Raw genomic sequence first — 16237 nt, 5'->3', positions numbered from 1 at the left:
GTAAAGTTAACACACCAGAGGGTAGGGAACAAATCCAGGTGGATCTGGAGAGGTTGGAAAAGTGGGCAGAACAGAATAGGATGCAATTCAATAAGGACAAATGCAAGGTGCTGCACCTAGGGAGAAGGAATCACCAGCTCACTTACAGGCTGGGGGAGGACCTTCTCAGCAGCACACCAGTGGAAAGGGATCTTGGAGTCACTGTTGACTCCAAGATGAACATGAGTCGTCAGTATGACAAAGTGATCAGTAAAGCTAACTGCACTTTATCATGCATTAGCAGGTGCTTGACAAACAGGTCCAGGGAGGTGATACTCCCCCTCCATATGGCACTGGTCAGGCGCAGTTGCAGTATTGCATCCAGTTTTGGATGCCACACTTCAAGAGGGATTTGGATAACCTTGAGAGGTTTCAGAGGAGGGCCACTTGTATGGTTAGGGGTCTGCAGGCAAAGCCCTACAAGGAGAGATTGAGGGCCCTGGATCTCTTCAACCTCCTTAAGAGAAGGCTGAGACATGATCTTGTGGCTGCCTACGATCAGGCGGGACAGCAAGTAATAGGAGATGCTCTGTTTACCAGAGCACCCCTTGGAGTAACTAGGAACAACAGCCACAAGCTGACAGAGAGCAGATTTAGGTTAAACATCAGGAAGAACTTCTTTACGGTAGTTACCAAACTCTGGAATGGGCTTCCAAGGGAGGTGGTGCTCTCCCCTACCTTGGGGGTCTTTAAGAGGAGGCTAGACATGCACCTGGATGGAGTCGTCTGACCCAGCGCTCTTTCCTGCCCAGGGCAGGGGGTCAGACTTGATGATCTGCTAAAGTCCCTTCTGATCCAAACATCTATGAATCTATACCTGGAAGCTTAGAAAGAAGAATTTTTCCAACTATTTGAGTTGGTCTAATAAAAGATATCAGATTTACCCAAAAAAACTTGTCTGCTTATGTCCTTAGACCAACGCGGCTACAACCTATGCCCAGCACACACAGGCCTTTATAAGCACACAGCAGGCAGCAGCAAGCTGTGTGGGCAACAAATTGCTGTGCTCTGCTTCTGGCCTCCTTGGAACCATTCACCTACCTCTCGTGTCAGCTCTGCAACACTGACTTCAGCTTTGGAACTTGGCTTCTGACTTTGGTTTCTTTGACCCTTGTCCCAGCCTCTGGACCCTCCCTAATTAAGCAGGTGACCTAACCTGATTGTCCATGCCCTGGTCCTTTATAACTGCTCACCTCCAAGCTAGTTTCATTTCCCTTCCCTTTTGTTCCAGCTCCCTCCAACCTTTCTCTAATTACCCTTCTCTAAGAAGATCACTTGGATTACACCATTTCCCCCCCCCTCAATCTTTTCTCCATTTTGATTTCCCTATACCAGGCACTCTCCCAGTTACTTGCCTTTCTCATAGTTCTTAACTTTCCCAGTTGTTTTAACCTTCCAGTCTAGTCATCCCCTACCCTTTTTCTCATTTGCCCTCCCATAATGTCTGTTCCTTTGAAATCCACTCCATTATCTTTCCCTAAGTAGATTCTTATCTGCTTTACCTGGACCCCTAGCTTTCTTTTCCCTTCATTTTGATGCCTGCCTATTTGACTTCTCATTCAATGAGCACTATGTGGTCTTTTTTAGTGTCTCCTATTTTCCAATCTCCTACCATTCCTTTTGTGATCTTCAAATCACTAACCTCTTTGCTTTCTCTCCTGGCTTCCTTCTGACTTCCCTCTCCCCTGTTCCTTTTTGCAACAATCTTTTCAGCTATGCTTGGCTGATCCTCTCTGCTTACTATGTGTGGTTAATCTGTGCTATAATCAACAAGCTAGCTCCTAAAGAAGGCAACAGGTAGGAAAGGGCACATTACTGTTGAGTTGTATTTATTAAGAAATATAGAAAAGGATAATCCTTTAAATCCCACCAAGTAAAGGAACATGATCTACTTATTGCTTTGACCTGTGTTAAAAGGAATCCCATATTGTAGAATGGGAAAGTAAAAGGAACAACGTGAAAAATGGAAATAAGACCTGTCATTAAAATTCTCCTAGTCAATAAATTGTCTGGACACATGAGACCATTTCATAAAAAGCACAACAAAGTTTGCATGCTGGATGGGCAAAAGATATCTCTAAGATGCATCTCATGAATTATCTAGAGCATGATTTACAAAGAGAGAGAGCAAAAAGAACGCCATGCTTTTTGATGCAGCAATTTTGTTATATTCACAGAGTATTTTACAAAGAGCAAGGCTGACATTCAGAGAGCTTCTGAGAGGGAGAACATAATGAAGTAAAAGTGAGGGAGAGAAAGCATCAATAACAGGCCTGACCCTGCTTTACAAAAGTCAATGGCAAAACTTCCTTTGAAGTTAATAGCAAAATTTGTATTGAGCTCAAGAGTCAGTAATGATTGGGATTTGTCTCTGTGGTCCCAGGGCATAAGAATTACCTCTTCTTTGAGTTGCAGGTCATTTGGAACATTGTAGACCCTATTCTTCCTTCACTTATATGGGCATCACTTGCATTGACTGCAGGGAGAATTATAGCCATGTAAGTGTGGGTGATATCCTTATCTTAGGATATCACAATGTGTCTTGGAAACTAACATTTATTACAGTATTTTAAATAAGAGTTTAAATGTGATGCTGTATTATTTGAGGTATTACCACCATAGTATTTTGATAAGGGAATATTCATTGCAGAAGTCATGTACATTTTGTTGGTAATATTTTTTCATTTTAACACAAAAATTAAGTCACCATTGCTAAGCACTTGCCACAGTTATGTCTATGTACCTTTATATTGGTGTCTATTTAATGACCTCCATGTTGTCCAGTTCTTTTAACTCTTCAGGTCAATCCCAGTGTATCAGCTGCAATAGCTTGAACTAAAGAATCAAGTCTTCATACCAGGAAGCTGCAACCACTTATATCATCTGCAGATCAGGCACAGAAGGGAATCTGTAACACACCTTCACCAATGGGAAACGTATATATGTGGGATATGTATAAAAGATATATGCATATATATAAATATCAGAAAATTAGGTGCACTGGGAATACTGAAATAACTTTGTGTAAATGGCAAGTATCTTAGGGATAATCTCTATGCATGCAGCTGGAATGTCTATATTCATTCTGCAGCTAAGGTCTGCATAAGAAATTTCCCTCCCAGATATTTATTGCCCTACTAGGTCCAGTTTGCTCTGTCTATGGGTTAGTCTGACCTCGGGCTATTTTGTAAAGTAGCAGGCACTTGGGCATGGAGAGTAGTTACTCAGTCTAGGTACTTTACAGCCAGTTTCTTTGTTCTGTTTGCCTCTTGCAGAATGCTCCTGTCTGGAGTGCATATGACCATTCAATGTCACCAGGCTCGGCCAAAGTTCAGGAAAAGCACGGGAAATGAAGGGGAAAATTAACAAAGCCATCGAGAGCCACGTTTCTCTTTTATCCAACATCTCAATGATCAGACTACTTACTTATTTCTTCTACTGTCTGTGAGGATCCAACAAATATGCCCTATTCCCCAGGCTACTGTTAACTGGAACAGATTGGTGCTTATGACAGATCTGAGCTTTGGTCCCTGCCTCTTCTTGTCAGTAATACCCCATCTACTCCACCTTCTGCTTCTCATCTGCCATGACTTGATGGTAACTGGTATGTATTCAGAGGGAAGCTGTGTTTAAGATGCGGTAGTCCTTTGTGTGTCACCTCACCACTGCCTCGAGGGGGAGAGAGCTATCCAGGTGTCCCTACCTAGGTGAATAGGCTGCCTGGCTTCCTCTGCTTTGCAGCCTTTCCTAGCAACTTAGCCTCTCTTGGTCTCCAAGCTTGAGTCTCTTCTGAGCTACCTACCTTAACCCCTTTCCCCCACAAGTTCCCAAAGTTTGGTTTCCAGAAGGGGTCTGCTCCTCTCTTCTCTCTGTCTGTTACACTCAGGTAACAGGATTTGGGTTCCCTGTTGCATATCCCCTATCATTTTCTTCCTTGATGAGGGAGGGCATTTGGTTTGGCACTTCCTCTTCTTCCTATTTCCTGGAAAGGTAATCTACTTCGGATTCTGTTTTATGGGGCAATGCTTGACATTAAAACAATACTGTTGTAAACTCAGGCACCACCTTGTGAATCGGGTATTATCCAATATCATTTGGTGGAGCCACGGAAGTGGAGCATGGTCAGTTATTAGTGTGAATCATGAGCCTAATAGGTCATACCATAGCATTTCTATCACCTACTTGTGGCACACAGGTAACAGGGTTTAGGTTCCCTGTTACAGTGCTTTTCATTACTGCTGTTGGTATGAAGAAATAATTAAACCTTTCCTGAAGCAGGACTGGAAACTAGCTGTCCTACTTGTTCAGTGAGTGGCTGAACCACCAAACTAGAAAGCCATTTTCACAGGCCTGTGGGATGCCTCTCTCTCTCTCTCTCTCTCTCTTTCTCACTGACTGTTTAACTAGTTTATCAAAAGTAAAATAGTGTCAGCAGGATGCAACAAGGATGACCCACTCTACAGCCTGATGCATGGGCAGATCCAGAATTTTGAAAAGGAGGATGCAGATGGTGAGGTGCATCATTAAATATAAAACAACATATATTTTCTCCGGTTAAAAATAAACTAGAAGCTTTACTAATATGCTAGGTTCCTAAGGCTGCATTATTCAGTTTAAGATTGAAGCAAAAGCAGATATCACTTCACTGGAATGAGTTGAAAATAATCTGCAGGACTATAAAATATGAGATTCAGGAGCAGCTAACAGATAGCGGTACTGCAATAAAGTATAGCCTTATTGGTGGACATCAAGGCCAGTAAAAAGAAGAGAGGATCATTAACACCTGTGGAATGAAGAGTTTAGAAGGGATCAGATAGATTATAATGAGCCATTAAATCAATTGGCTCCCTCAGCACTGCCTGTCTAGAAAAGGTTCCTGCCACTGCCAGGCAGCTGGTTTTAAACTTTGGGTGGTGCAGGAATCAAAGGGAGGTGCAAGTGCACCAGTGCACCCCCCTCTGGATCTGCCCCTGGCCCAAAAGCTAGGTCACACTCTTGAAACATGTGGGTTCATATCCATTGAGGCAGAGGGACCTGAACACAGTCCCCCACGCTATAAATGAGCCTCAAGTTGTCTAGCTAAAAAGGGACGAGGACCACAATGACCAATCTAGTCCTGACATTTTTTTTCCAGCAGATACAATTTGACATATTTGACCCTCATTTGTAAATAGTGTAAAGATGACCAAAATTGAAGTTTGCTCATCCCCCCCAAATTCCTAGCTTCAGGTGAAATTGCCAAAGCCTGACACCCTTATTGAGGCTCCGGGACAGCGGGGGGAAATGACAGAGAAGCCACGTGACTCTCAGGCTACTTCCTTCACCCATGGTTGTGCTTATGTAATTCTTCACTTGGAAAGTGATACTGGAGGGAAAGAAAGGTTTGCTTTCTTTTACAGGGAGTGAAAGGGTAGCGCCATTTATTCCATGTAGCAAAACAAAAACATTTGCTTTTAAACAAAAAGAGGATTTGCTTTGAGAGAGGCAGACCCATGTATTCAGCACTGATCAATCTTGCCACTCAAAATGATTTCCATATGCATCTACCCCCATTCTCTGAACAGAAGTTTATCTGCTTTGTGGAGCCATCTCCTGGTTCTAGTAATACATCTGGTTTGCAGCTTGTTGAACTCTTTTTAGCCAAAGAATCTATTTTCAGTTTGAATATGTTCTGTGCCATACATGACAGCTGCCAGGCTGCCAGGCAGGGGATCAGATGTGATGTCAATAACAGAGAATGGAGCAGGAAGACAATGGGTGCAAGTTTAATACGTATCTTCTGGCAAATCTTTGCTTTCTTTTCACTAATCTTCTAACAGCAAACATGAATTTAAGACAAACCCAGAATGTCTTATTAGGCATTCCATTTCAGATAAGGTATATTGCACTTTTTATTTTGCATAGTCTCTGCATCCAAAAATACTTCATTGATCGAAACAATGCAATTAGAGAAACGATAACATTGAGGGACGAAAATTACAAGAGATTGAAGGCAAAGGGTGAAAGCAAAGGAATGAAGAGAGAACAAATCCAAATAAAAGAGACAAGGTAAAGGAGGAAAGAGATGGAACGACTTCAGCTTAGGCTTGGATTAGCATGAAGAGCTAGCCAGGCAGAAAGATGCAAAAAAAGGCTGTTCCAGATGGCAGGCATTGCAGAGCAAGCTTTTACACCACAAGCTTTTATACTGATAAGATGAAAGGACTCGGTGCTACCGGAGAATGCTGCTAATCCTAAACTATTTTAAAATTCCTGACATGGAAAAACATGGATTTTGGAGAGAATGGCTTTTATGTCAAAGTTATTTGACCATAGGAGATCAAATAAGGACAAGGCTTGGGAGTTCTCTCTGAAAGGAGACCTGTAAATAGAGTTAAAACAATCCTGGGCCTCCTTTAGATTATTTTAAAGTGTGAAAGGTTATTTATTTATTTATTTATTTATGTTCTCCTTATTTGGCACCTTTAGGGTTTTAATTTCTATCTGTGGTGTTCCTGCAATAGTAATATTCTATCCAGGTGACTACTCCTACTGTACCTTACTTCTGTAATAAGTATCTGATACTTTTGCTGCAAACCATCTTTTGTCTCAAGGTGGAAGCACTACTTCCCAGAGCACCCTATTTAGCATGGGGCTCATAGGGCAGTACCCCAGGTGGGTGAACACCTTTGCTCTCTTGAATCAGACTTGCTCAAGTGTTTGTGACTCTCTTGCACTCTAATGGCTGACCTGTTAAGACACTGCTACTGATGACCCCATCCAGAGTCTCCTGTTCCAAAAGTGGCAAAGGCAATAGGTCCTTTTTCCCCATATTAATGACTCACCTGTGTTTGTTTTGGCTGCCAATTTCGGCACCTATTGTTTGTGGGCAAGAACTTGAAAGAAGCAGGGCACAAAGCAGAAGCTGGAATAGATCTCCTGTGGTGCAGCTGATGAGAGAAAGTTGGGACAAACTGCAGGAAGTCAGAGCAGTTTATTTTTAAAACTTAGGTAGGTTATAAGATAGTTTTTACATCTAGCTATCAGTTTCCAGGACCTTTATCATCTAAGTACCCTAGCACAAAGGGCAATTGGTTGGCCCCATCTTGCTTGGATAACTGGTCCTATTACCATACAAGAGGCTGATCATCTGGGACCATCATCAGCATTAGGAGTTGTTTGTGCTCTCTGCACAGATTTAATTGCAAAGCTGCCATGGGAGTTTATTTATTAGGCACACTGACACATCAACAGCTTCGGGGTACGAGGACAGCATGAAACTCTTACCCTCCCTTAGATCAGATAGGTCAAAGGTTAGGGCCACACACCAGCTGGTCTAAAACTGAGTCGAATGCTGTTGTGGACTGCGATTTCCAATATATTCGTATGTTGATACGCTGCACAGACTGGAAAATTCCATTCATGTATCACTTTTACACTTTGTGACCCTTGTTTTACAAGGGTCTCACAGCTGCCATAAGCAGGAGCCCTTCTGCATCTCTGTGCCTTTCCACACATACCAAAACCAAACGAGTCATGCATTTGTTTTATCCATAGCACGTTTTGTGTTGCAGTCATATCTCTGTGTCATGCTATTCCGAGAGGCTGGCACAGTGAAGATTCATTTGTGACAATGGTGCCCAACACAGCCCCACAGGTTGGATGAGGGGTGTGGGGTCAGACCACAGGCCACATCATGACCATGCACAGCAATCCCATGTGCCAAATCAGGCCATGTGATCCCCCCTACCCACATTGGACCCAACTGTGGACTGACCCCATATGCCAGCCTGATCTCTGGCATACAGAGCCACATCATCTGGCCTGCAGGGCTCCCCAGAAGCATAGAAGGGCTTCCATGCCCAAGGCAGTCATGACACATAGGGCAATGATGGCTGCAGCCATGCTGATGGCAGCAGTGTGATCAGTAAGCACTACAGCAGTGACTATTTTTGTGTCCCCTCCCAACAAAGGCAGTGCCTGGGGCTGCTGCCCCAATTGTGCCCCCATCAGTTACAGTACTGGGGCTCCCCATGAGTCTGGAAATTTGGTGGCAGGGGGACAAAGGCAGCTTTAATTGCTAAGCCTCCCAGAGCCAAGGCAATTATTGCTTCCACTACTTTCCCACTGCTAAATTTCTGGACCCATGGGGAGCCCCACAAGCTGGATGAAACAGGTCTGTGGGCCAGCTCCAACCTGTGGGCCACAGTTGAGCACCACTGATCTATGACAAAGTCTGAACCATTATCTGTGGTTGTGATAGTATTCCCTGCTTGTGAGTAGGCTCATATTCTTTCTGCTTCTAATATTTCCCACACAAAAAGAGCATTTTTTTTCCAAAAACCCAGTCCACATTAGCATTGCTTGTTTTGGTTGCCACATGCATTTAGAAGATGCCAGTCACTGTAATGTCTGCTCTTAGATCCTGCTGCTAGAAACCCCAGGGCAGATGTTAAAGCATAGCAGTTAAATTATGGCACAGGGATGTTTACCTCTGTAAATCTCTGTAAATCTCATTCCTAGTAACTTTAAAGTACTGGTAGTTTCACTTTCTGACTCACCATTAGTGTGTGGATACCTTTAAGAGCATTAGGTATTAGGTGTTTGTTCCATGTGCCCAACACAGCCCCACAGGTTGGATGAGGGGTGTGGGGTCAGACCACAGGCCACATCATGACCATGACCATTGCTGGGCCTTTGGCACAGCTTTACAAGCGCTCGTGGTGCTTGGGCCAGGTGCCAGATGATTGGAAGATAGCCAATGTGGTCCCCATCTTTAAGAAAGGGAGGAGGGAGGACCCAGGCAACTATAGAGCTGTCAGTCTTACCTCAATCCTGGGGAAACTCTTTGAGAAGATCATCAAGGAGCACATCTGTGATGGGCCAGCATTGGGGATGATGCTCAGGGGCAACCAGCACGGTTTCATTAGGGGCAGGTCATGTCAGACCAACCTGATTGCCTTTTATGATCAGGTCACAAAAGCATTGGATGCAGGTGTTGCCATGGATGTAGTCTTTCTGGACTTCAGCAAGGCCTTTGACACTGTCTCCCACCCGATCCTCATTAAAAAACTAGGCGACTGTGGCATTGATGCCTGCATGGTCAGATGGTTTGCTAATTGGCTGAAGGGTTGTACTCAGAGGGTGGTGGTGGATGGGTCATATTTGACCTGGGGGGAAGTGGGTAGCGGAGTCCCCCAGGGCTCGGTCCTTGGGCCCGCACTGTTCAATTTCTTTATTAGCGATTTGGACGACGGGGTGAAAAGCAACCTGTTCAAATTTGCTGATGATACCAAAATTTGGGGTGAGGTGGGCACGCTAGTAGGGAGGGAAAGACTGCAGAAAGACCTGGATAGGTTGCAAGGGTGGGCTAACAAAAACAGCATGCGTTTCAATACATACAAGTGCAGGGACCCCACTTCAAGAGGGATGTGGACAACATTGAGAGGATCCAGAGGAGGGCCACCCGCATGATCCGGGGACAGCAGGGCAGACCCTACAATGAGAGGCTACAGGACCTGAACCTGTGCAGCCTTCACAAGAGAAGGCTGAGGGGGGACCTTGTGACTGTCTATAAACTCACTAGGGGACACCAGAAGGGTTTGGGGGAGACCTTGTTTCCCCTAGCACCCCCCTGGGATAACAAGGAATAACAGCCACAAGTTGTTGGAGAGTAGGTTTAGATTAGATATCCGTAGGAACTATTTCACAGTTAGGGCGGCTAGGATCTGGAACCGACTTCCAAGGGAAGTGGTGCTGGCTTCTACCCTGGGGGTCTTTAAGAAGTGACTCGATGCCTACCTGGCTGGGGTCACTTGAGCCCAGTTTTCCTCCTGCCCAGGCAGGGGGGTCGGACTTGAAAATCTACAAGGTCCCTTCCAACCCTACTTCTATGATTCTATGATTCATGAAAGGGGGGATAGCACAGCAGATCAGCAGGCTAAGAAGACTCTCTGAATAAACAAGTTGTATCATTTTATAAGCTCTTTGGTCTTTTGAGAACAACACATGGTACCAGGAGCGGGGTATGAAGAACGATAGAAAAATGGAGCTTCTCAGAATTCCAGAGGAGTTAAAGCTGTCTAGTGATGCAGCAGAAAACTGGAAGAAGTTTAAACAGAGCTTCACCATATATATGATGACCAGTGGAACTACAAAGAAGGAAAATCCACTCAAGGTGGCTTTTTTTTAAATATAGCAGGCCCAGAAGCTCTTTCTTTATAATAGCCAACAAACGGTTAGAAGCAGAGCAGAAAAGCTATGACAGTAATAAAAAAGTTTGAGAAATCTTGTATACCTAAACAAAATGAAAGCTTTGAATGGTATAATTTCCACATGAGACAGCAAAAAAAATGTTAGACAATACAGGAGTTTGTCAAAGATTTTAGACTGCTGAGCCAGACATGCAACTTTGGAGAACTAAAAGAGTCCATAATCAGAGACCAAATAGTATTAGGTATAAGGGACACAAGATTGCTAGCAGCTAGAACTTAATTTGGAAAAGGCAGTTAGAATGTGTGAAGTGGCTGAGACTACAAATGCCAGGGTGCAGAAGCTGGAGGAAAAAATCAGAACAAGCTAAACTAGACAGGATTACAGGACTGCAACAAACCTAACGCAACACACAAACAATATAGAAGCAAGCACCACACTATGAAGCAGGCAAGTAGAGGCCAAAAAGTATTGCTTGAAGAAACAATGGTCAGCTGCAGATGCTGTGGGGGTTACCACAAACCCATGCAATGGCCTGCATTTGGTAAGTGCTGCAACAAATGTGAAAGATTCAATCACTTTGCAAGAGTTTGCAGAAAGGAACTGGATGCACCACACAAGAAACAGCAGGTGCATGCTCTGTGCAACAAGGAAAAGGAAGAATTCCTCACTGGCACAATGCAACAAGAAGTTCATCCTGCTGAGGACTGGACACCTTGGAATCACCCTGGACACCAATGGACTCATGGTAACTTTTAAATTAGATTCAGGGGCACAGGTCAATGTAATACCAGAATACGTTATTCAAAAAATGAAAACTAAACCTGTGTACTATGAGAAAACGAAAGTGAAACTTAGAGCATATAATGGGAATATGATTGCAACCAAGGTTGTTTGTGCACTGCATGTTAGGCACAAGAGTAAATGTAGTAAAAGTTCAGTTTGTAACAGTCCCAGGAAAACTAGTGCCAATTATTGGGTTGTGAACATGTAAAACTCTAGGTTTGATTAAGAGAATAGATGCCATTGAGGGACTAGAAAGCAAGAACATAGAAGAAGAGTTTTATGATGTTTCAAGGTACAAGGAAACTGTCAGCTGAGTACAAGGCAGAATTAAGAGAACCAAATACTCCCACCATAGATGCTCCAAGAAATGTTTCCTTTGTGCTACCTGGGACTGCACTGGGTGCAGCCTGCACCCAGTGCCAGGGAAGACAGATGCTGCCATGGCCTCCCACCATTGGGCTGCTTCAAAACTCAAAACATTTTGAAACTTTCAAAACATTTCAAGTGTCCTCATTTCATTTAAAAGTTGTTTTGATGCTTTTTGTTTCATTTCAATTTTGCTGTTTTGAGCTTGAAACGTGTTAAAACAGCTTTGAAACAAAACACTCGGTGAAATTTTGCACAGCCTTAATACCTAGCCCCTGCTCTCAGTTCAAGGAAGAGCTGTCAGTACTGGATGGCATTTTGTTCAAAGGCTCAGAACTTCTTTCAGCAGTGCTAAAAAAAGACGTGTTAAATGGAACACATGAGGGGCATTTAGGCATTGAAAAATGCAAAAGGAGAGCAAGGGGTGCTCTATATTGGCCTAATATAAATAATGACATAGAAGATGCTGTAAAGCAGGGGTGGGTAAAATATGGTCCATGGACCACCTCATTGGATCCGGCCTGCAGGCTGGCACCCACCAATTAATTGTATCTGGCCCCACTGGCAGCTGCCCCTGCTGTGCTCTGCATGGGGCTGAGTCCCACCCGCTCCCTCCTGGGGCAGCACCATCTGTGCTTCCAGCCTCCCCTGCAGGAGCGCACCAGGCCCAGCCAGCAGCCACAGCTTCCAGGGAGGGCTGCTGCTGCCGCTGCTCAGAGAGCTGCTGGGCTCCCCAAGCCTCCAGTGACTCTTCCTCCTGTCCCTGCTGCAGCGCTTGGGGCAGCAGGTAGGGAAGGGAAGCTGCATCATTGAAGGAAGCAGGGTTTTGCCTGCAGCTCACTCTGGTCCTGCTCATGCAAGGCTGGATAGGGGAGTGTGTGGATGGAGGGGAGGGGTATGAAGGAGCTTGACAGCTCACAAAACCCTGCTAGGCAGGCATGAGACAGGTAGGTAAGGTGGGATCAGCAGCAGGAACCAGCATGGGCTTGGTTCAGCCCCACTGAGCAGGCATGGAACAGGCAGATGGGGTGTGAGCAGCAGCAGGAGCCAGCATGAACTTGGTGCAGCTTTGTTGGGCAGGTGTGGGACAGAGACCAAGGGTGCCAGGCTCAGCTCCCTGTCCCTCCCATCCTCTCTCCTAAGGGCTTCTCTTGCTGCCCAATGGCAGTAGCTGTTTTCCTGCCCTTTGCAGTGTGCTGCAAGCCAAGCTTCCACCACTTTCCCACTGCTAAATTTCTGGGTCCCTCACATACCCACATACGTACCCAACACTGTCCCATGCATTCTGCACCCCACCTACACACCCCACCATACCCACATCCTACATGCACACCCCCACTCCCCACCATACCCACACACCCACCCCAGACCTCAACCACACCCCCCCCATCCCCGACCCATTCACCCCACACCGACACACATTCACACATCTACTCACACCCCCTCATACATGCACCTACACCCCCTCACTCACCCCACCCCACTACCATACCCACACACACATCTAACACTGTTCCACACACCCCAATCACACATCCCACACCCTGCACACCCCCCACACACACACACATCCCACACCCTGTACACACCCCTTCCACACCCCCACACACTCCACCCACATGCCACCCCCCTAATCACACATATACCTCACCCCCCCATATACCTCCTACCCCATCACACACAATATACAAGCAACTTCCAGACACCTCCAGTGGCAAAGGTTAGGGGGTGGGACTTATGGTCACAAGATGATGACCAGGGGGCAGGGCACCTGTTAAGGGGTGGGGCTACCCTTGCGGCCCTTGACACCTCACCAAAACTCTTAAAGTGGCCTCCAGCCACAATAATTGCCCACCCCTGCTGTAAAGGCATGTGCCTAAATTACAGATAAGCACAAAGAAAAGCATCCATGATGGGCATGGAGGAGCCTGTAGCCCCATGGTATTAAATGGGCATTGACTTATTCATACATGCAGGAAAAAATTATGTATTAGTATATTATTATTCTCACTATCCTGAAATTGCATTGCTCAAAAGCACAACAGTAAATCGTGTCATACCATATCAAATTGATTTTTGCTAGACATGTGATTCAACAAACTGAGAACAGACAACAGCCCTCAGTTCAACTGTCTTGATTTTAAAGTGGGCCCACAAATATGGATTCCATCACAACACTTCAAGTCCTAAATACCCACAATCCAACCATCTGGAGGACAATGGAGTACAAATAGTGAAGAAATAGTTGAAAAAAGCTACCGATTCACACACTGATGTTTACCTGTCACTCTTATATTACAGGGCAACACCTAGGAAACATGGATTGTCCCCAGTAGAAATGCTGTTTAACAGGAAACTCAAAACCAGGCTGCCAAACTGTTGGATGATACTCATCAGAATGAAAAGCAAAACATGAAACCATTTAAAAAAACTGACAAACTCAAACAAAAATGGTAGTATGACAGGGATTCCAGGGAGTTACCACAACTGCACAGCAAAGATATGGTGCTGATTTCAGATGGACAAATGTGGAAACAAAAAGTACTAGTTTCCCATCAAGTAGCTCCCAGATCCTAGAAAGCAGTCACACCAGAAGGATAGGTGTTAAGGAACACCCGGCACTTGCAACTCGCAAAGGGGAGAAAAGAAGCAGCATCATGAGATTCACCAAAGGAAACAGAGCTAACAACAAACCAACAAGAAATGACAGAAGAGATTGAAAATGACACAGAAGTAGAGACATCTTGAACAAGGAAACCAAACAAGAACTGAAACAATAAGGACTGAGAATGCAGAGAAACTGAGAAGATCATTTAAAGCTAAAAAGCCAACACAAAGAATAATAGAGACCTGTTAAAATGTGCTTCAGCAATGGGTTAAATGAAACTTTCAATGTTAATATTACATAGGATGTGTTACAGGTAAAGGGGGAAGATGTGTGAATACCTTTAAGAGTGTTAGGTATAAGTTGTTACATTGTCCAGGGAAAAGGGGAGAGCACAGCAGATCAGCAGGCTAAGAGGGATCTCTGAATAAAAACAAGCTTTATTCTTTTGTAAGCTCATTGGTCTTTTGAGAACAATACAATCATCACAATGCTTAATGTATTGATTACAAACAATGCAGAAACACCTCTCTTGGTTCAGTAAAAGCACTCTTACTACTAGAATAAATTATTGTCCAAATAAGTCTATGGATAACAGATTGCATATAATTGTTTTCATCAAATTTGACCTGACAGTGTCCTCTAAATTCAAAGCATTGGAGACATCTCCAGTGTAACATTTTTAGGTTAGGAAAAGAAACAAGTGAAAGGGTCTTGTGTGTTTCTCTCATTTGAATAATCTTCAGCAATCAGAAGGAAGATATGAAGAGGGCCATTATCTCTAAAAATACATTTCTGCATTTTTTATTCTTAGAACATATGCGAGAGCTGCACTGTAAACATCCTGCTTCTGATCAGACACTTTGGGGGTCTATATGGGAAGTATTACCACAGCAACCTCCTACTGTGTCTTTGCAGACATCTGTGCAAGTCAGACAGCTACAGGCTCTGTTTTTTTTTGAAGCAAGCTAGACAAAAAATTGTACCTACACCCTGTGCCCTGATTGTGCTTGTGCTTGCGCACACACACACATACCAAGTAATGGATGCGCCAGTATGTGGTTAGATATACCCCACTACTGCTGAGGGTCACACAACTCCAATAGCACTCCAATAGACAAGGCATACATCAGCCTTGTCATGCATCCTGTGGGCCTGCTGCAGGGTCACACATGCAGCAAGGCAGCATGCATTCAGCAGCAATTGCCTTGAAGCTTAGTCTCCCAAATGCAATACCTGCAGTGGTAGGGTGGTAAATGGATTCCCTTTCCCACCCTGAATGCTTTCCTGCTGGATCACAGCCAGCATAGAAAATCCAGCAGCCAAGAGGAGGAAGCTAAGTGGAGGAGGACTTGAGTGCTACTGTTTCAGGGCCTGCCAATGGTGAAAGAAGTGAAAGGAATGGGAGTGGAATTACAGAAGGGTGTAGAGGAGTGTGAGGAGGACAGAAAGGGGAATATAACTTGGTGGGAAAATGAGAGGTACAAAAAGAGGTAGAGGAGGGAAGAAACAGCCAAGCTCAGAAATGATGAAAAAAATGGGAAGGCAGGTAGGGACTTGAGGCGGCACAGTACAGCAGGGGACAACAGCCAGGAGAGCAGGGAAGAAAGCTACAGGGCAAGTGCTGGGGGGGAGGGAGGGAGCGGCAAAATAGGTGACACTAATGAGGAGTGGGAGCAGAGATGAACAGGCCAGCCCAGGCTCCCCCTTGAATGTTTTCTCTGTGCTCTGTCCCCACAGCACTTAGTAGATGACAGCTGTGTCACTGTTGCCACGAGACCCAAGGCCCCCTGCCATGTGACAGGTACAACTGTGCAATTGGCAAGCATGTGGACTCGGGGCAGGAGGTGAAGCTGAGTCTCTTGCCTCTGGTGCTGTGTGTCACAAGGTTCAGAAACTGTGGACTGGAGGGTGGCTCTGCAACTTGGCAACCTGAGCAGGCAGATACCAATGCACAAGCTTGCCAAGTTTTGAGTGCCAGGCATGACACTCACACATTTACTCCCTCTGCACGCATATAGCACTACAGGAATCTCACCCCCGCAGCAGGCCCTGGGTAGAACCCCTAGGAACAGAAGTTGCACATAAACTGGTTTAAGTCATCAGAAACTGGTTTAAACCTGTAGCAGAACAGAAGTTCAGTGCACATAAACCAGTTTCAAAGTGTCTGAAACTGGTTTAAGATAAATCTGGTTGAATATAGTATTAGACTTAACTGATTTAGGTCAAACCGGCTTATGAAATTTCTGT

At 44.8% G+C, this 16237-nt stretch overlaps 1 long non-coding RNA gene across 1 annotated transcript; it reads left to right on the top strand.

Moving 5' to 3' along the window:
* The first annotated feature begins 3332 nt into the window (after positions 1 to 3332).
* On the top strand, positions 3333 to 14446 carry LOC132250060 (uncharacterized). Its single transcript, XR_009461657.1, has 2 exons — positions 3333 to 3643; positions 13684 to 14446. It is a non-coding gene; the product is annotated as an uncharacterized LOC132250060 (long non-coding RNA).
* The last annotated feature ends 1791 nt before the right edge of the window (positions 14447 to 16237 follow it).

The sequence above is a fragment of the Alligator mississippiensis genome, chromosome 1 (assembly GCF_030867095.1).
Source record: "Alligator mississippiensis isolate rAllMis1 chromosome 1, rAllMis1, whole genome shotgun sequence".
Taxonomy (NCBI): Eukaryota; Metazoa; Chordata; order Crocodylia; family Alligatoridae; genus Alligator; species Alligator mississippiensis.
This window is presented reverse-complemented; position numbering and strand designations above follow the sequence as displayed.